The sequence below is a fragment of the Cebus imitator genome, unplaced genomic scaffold (assembly GCF_001604975.1).
Source record: "Cebus imitator isolate Cc_AM_T3 unplaced genomic scaffold, Cebus_imitator-1.0 Scaffold266, whole genome shotgun sequence".
Classification (NCBI taxonomy): domain Eukaryota; kingdom Metazoa; phylum Chordata; class Mammalia; order Primates; family Cebidae; genus Cebus; species Cebus imitator.
This window is the reverse complement of record NW_016107581.1, coordinates 479,753-484,054: the sequence shown is the minus strand read 5'-3', so window position 1 is coordinate 484,054 and position 4,302 is coordinate 479,753. Positions and strand designations below refer to the sequence as shown.

Here is a 4,302-nt window from a genome sequence, read left to right as displayed (position 1 = left end):
GGGGGGGGGGGGGGGGGGGGGGGGGGGGGGGGGGGGGGGGGGGGGGGCTGGATGGTGCCTCAGTTTCCCCTTCTTGGAGGCCTCGGTTCGGAGGCCGCAGCTCCCACCCTGGCCGGTCCGGGCCTGGCGCTCCGGGTGAGGACGTGCCCCGCCGCCGCCTCCCCCGCGCCGCCCGCCAGCGCGCCCGCCTCACGCCCGCGCCGGGCTGGCTCCCGCATACCAATGGGCGCACGCGGCGCGCATACGGATCGGACCGGCCCGCGCGCTGCGTGCTAAGCATGCCCAAGACGGGCGGGGGGCGGGCGCCTCCCGGGCCAGGCACGCACGGCTCCAGGCCCTGGAGCCCCCTGCCCCGGGGACCCGCCCCCCAAGCCCATCCCCAGAGTCCGACTCCCCGGATCTGCAGTGAGCCTGTTCCCCCAGCTAGGCTAAGGAGGCCAGGGCAGAGGGCAGGGACCCCCATCCTGTGTCCTGCCCGGGGATTTCCCCCAGCCCCTCGGGGTGGCGCCACGTGTCCGGGCCGCCACATCCCCACGACCACAACTTCCTCCCTGAAGACCCCGGCGCGCGAGCCCCAGCCCCGGACGCAGTCGCCACAGTCTCTGCCCCAGGACACCCCTAGGATGGACCCGACACGCGGGGCCCAGGTGTCCTGGTCTCCTGATCCCCTAGAACCAGGAGCGCTTTCAGTTAGATCTTCATTCCTCCAGGACCAGGCGTTCAGAACACTCCCTTACCCCTGGAAACAGGCCGCCCCCAAACCGCCCCAGCCAGGTGTCCAGATGCCCCAGACCCCCGCGCCGAGGTCTCCCAGCCCTGCGTCTCCTGCAGAGAGAAAGGGCCAGGAACCAAACATCCGTGTGCCCCTTCCCCCAGCCTCAGGATACCCTCGTCCAGACACCCGAGCCCCCAGACACTGGAGTTCCAGCCCCCCATTCCTCCGGACCCAGAAGTCCCCCCTCCTGCCAGCCGGCAAGCTTCCCCTACCCGCAGGACCGCCAGTCCGGTTACTTGGCCGCAGAGCAGGCTCCGGGCGCGGCGTGGGGCCGGCCGGGCGTCTCGGAGGGGCTGCTCCATAGACCCCGAGGCGCGCGGGGCGCAGCGGGACGCGCGGGCCGTGGCGCCCAGCTCTCGGCGCCCACCTCGGCAGCGCAGACTTGGAGACGCGCGGCCAGCACTGGCGGGCGGGGGCGGGGTCTGTCGAAGCCCCGCCCCGTGTCTCATTCCCCCGGCCCCGCCCCGCTCGCCTTTCCCTGGTAGGGGGCCCTGCTACCCTGGGGTCCAAGTTCCCTTGCCCCAAGGTAACGTCGGGGGTCAGAATGAGAACCTCGGATCGGAGCTTCCTCACCCCAAGAGGGGAACACTGGAACCCCAGCACTGTCTCTACGTCCCTTTGGAAGACAGCTAGTGCTCCAGCAGCCCCTTGGGACAAGGCGGGTACCCTGCACCTGAGCCCTCTGTACGAGACTCAGACGTCAGCGCTCCCTGCAAGAACACAAATTCAAAATTCGAGACCCTCCCTTTCCGGGAGAGAACCCCCTGGGTATCAGCACACTCTCCCGCCACAGGGCTGGGACTTCCCATCGAAGTCCAACCCGCCTTACAAGGCCAGACTTTGGGGTCCGGACCCACTTCTCCCCCGTCAGGGACCAGGATCCAGCTCTCTAAGGAGCTCCAGAGACTAGGATCCTAGGGTCTTATCTCCATCCCGCGCTGCAGGGACCGGAACCCTGACATCCAAGCTCCCCATTAGATCATAAATGGGAACTCAGCGGTTGTAGCACTTCGCACAAAGGACGCGGACCCAGGCGTCCAAGCCAGGCCTTCCTCAGTCTGTTAGGAGATCCTACCGCTCCCCTAGCTCCTTCCCTCCATGCAGCCCCCCACTTCCCGTTCTCAGGGTGCTGCCTGGCATGGGGGTCTCCAGACACTTAAAGGCCTCTACATGACCTCAACATGGAGAATGAGGATGGAGCGGGGGTGGGGGGGGCACAGTGGTTTACACCTGTAATCCCAGCACCTTGGGAGGCCGAGGCGGGTGGATCATCTGAGGTCAGGAGTTCAAGACAGGCCTGTCTCTACTAAAAATACAAAAATCAGCCGAGTGTGGTGGCAGGCGCCTGTAATCCCAGCTACTCTGGGGGCTGAGGCAGGAGAATCGCTTGAACCCGGGAGGCGGAGGTTGCAGAGCGCAGAGGTGGTGCCATTGCACTCCAGCCTGGGCGACAGGAGAGTCGTAACAAAAAAAAAAAAAAAAAAAAGAGGCAGAAAGAAAAAGAAAATAAGAAAATGGAGCAGGGAGTCTTAGAAGAGGCACACAGTCAGAGGCTTGAAGGGAGCACACACTGGCCTCTGGTTGGGCAGATGGGGAAACTGAGGCACAAATAAACACCCGTGTGCACTTGCTTGCAAGAACACAGGCTCCTTCATGATCATCATCACTAACAATGAAGGGAGTGCTTATTTTCTACTAATACTTTATTCTATGGTAAGGTTCTGAGATGAGCTTTGTTACTAGACCCATTTTACAACTAGGGAAACTGAGGCATCGGGAAGTGATACGGCCTGGTGATGGTGGCCTCTAGACAATAGTTCCCTATTTACCCCCAGAGAGATGTGTTGGGGTTTCAGGGCAGGGATTTGAGCTCAGATCACTGACTCCTGTCTCCTGACAGTACTTCCTGGCTCTGAAGCCTGGGCAGGTGCCATGCCAGCCATGAAAGGTGCATATGCCATAAATTTATTTCTTTATTCTTTTTGAGACACAGTCTTCTCGCTCTGTCACCCAAGCCACACTATCACGGCTCATTGCAGCCTTGAACTCCCAGGCTTACGAGATCCTCCCACCTAGCCTCCCAAGTGGCTGGGACTACAGGTGTGCACCGCCCACCCAGCTATTTTTTAAAAAATGTTTTGTTGGCTGGGCGCAGTGGTTCACGCCTGTAATCTCAGCACTTTGGGAGGCTGAGGCGGGTGGATCACCTGAGGTCAGGAGTTTGAGACCAACCTGGCCAACATGGTGAAACCTTGTCTCTACTAAAAATACAAAAATTAGCTGGGCATAGTAGTGGGTGTCTGTAATCCCAGCTACTCAGGAGGCTGAGGCAGGAGAATTGCCTCAGCTCGCCACAACCTCTGTCTCTTGGGTTCAAGCAATTCTACTGCCTCAGTCTCCCAAGTAGCTGGGACTACAGGCACCTGCCACCACGCCTGGCTAATTTTTCTATTTTTAGTAGAGATAGGGTTTCACTATGTTGGCCAGGCTGGTCTTGAACTCCTGACCTTGTGATCCGCCTGCCTTGGCCTCCCAAAGTGCTGGGATTACAGGCGTGAGCCATCGAGCCTGGCCAACATTTTTCATGAAATATCTATGTTGACCTATAAAGGGTTTATAATTACTATTTTAATTTAATTTGATTTCATTTTTTGAGTCTCGAGTCGTCTGGAGCGCAGTGGTGTGATCTTGGCTCACTGCAACAGAGTGAGGCAGGAGAATCGCTTGAACCTGGGAGGCAGAGGTTGCAGTGAGCCAAGATCTCACCACTGCACTCCACCCTGGTGACAGAGCAAGACTCCGTCTCAAAAACCAACCAACCAAACCAACCAACCAACCAACCAACCAAACAAAAAACCAGGCCGGGCTGGTGGCTCATGCCTGTAATCCCAGCACTTTGGGAGGCTGAGGCAGGTGGATCATTTGAGGTCAGCACTTCAAGACCAGCCTGGGCAATATGGTGAAATTCCATCTCTACTAAAAATTCAAAAATGAGCCAGGTGTGGTGGCGGGTGCCTGTAATCCCAGCTACTCAGGAGGTAAGAGATAGAAGGGCATAAAGTTGAAGTCAGCGGTCCGGCAGCTTGCTGACGCCACCGGCCTGACCGCAGCAAGGCCCAAGGACAGAAAACAACTCCCTTCTCTGTGACTGGTGCCTATGTTATCTACAAGCCTTGAAAACATTGCAAAAGAATGTTTTTCCTGCTGCCCAAGGACCTTCCCTGAGTCACGTACTCCACATTGGCATAAACCAGACCCCCTTTAGGAATGCCTCTGACACTCAGTGATTTACTGCCTTTGTTTGACTTCTGCCACTCTTCCCCTTGCCCTCCTTCCTGCCCTCTTTCCCCTGCATGCTAAATATGAATTAGCGAATCAATGAAAGCCGAAAACAGTAAGGTCAAATGTCCAGCCAGTGGACCATGAGTTAGTTTCACTTCTGCTTCCCTTTGGAGCTGTCTGTCTTTAAAAAGGGAAAGAACCTGCTTTTCGGGGAGGTCGGCTTTTGGACATGAGTTTACCAATGC

At 58.2% G+C, this 4,302-nt stretch overlaps 1 protein-coding gene across 1 annotated transcript in view; it reads right to left on the bottom strand.

The window, feature by feature from the left end:
- The window catches only part of NPAS1 (neuronal PAS domain protein 1), a 25,014-nt gene extending 23,854 nt beyond the window's left edge, over positions 1 to 1,160 (bottom strand). Inside the window, exon 1 of the mRNA XM_037728510.1 lies at positions 988 to 1,160. The gene's annotated coding sequence lies outside the window, so the exon portion shown is untranslated. The remainder of the gene's footprint in view (positions 1 to 987) is intronic.
- Positions 1,161 to 4,302: the final 3,142 nt, after the last annotated feature.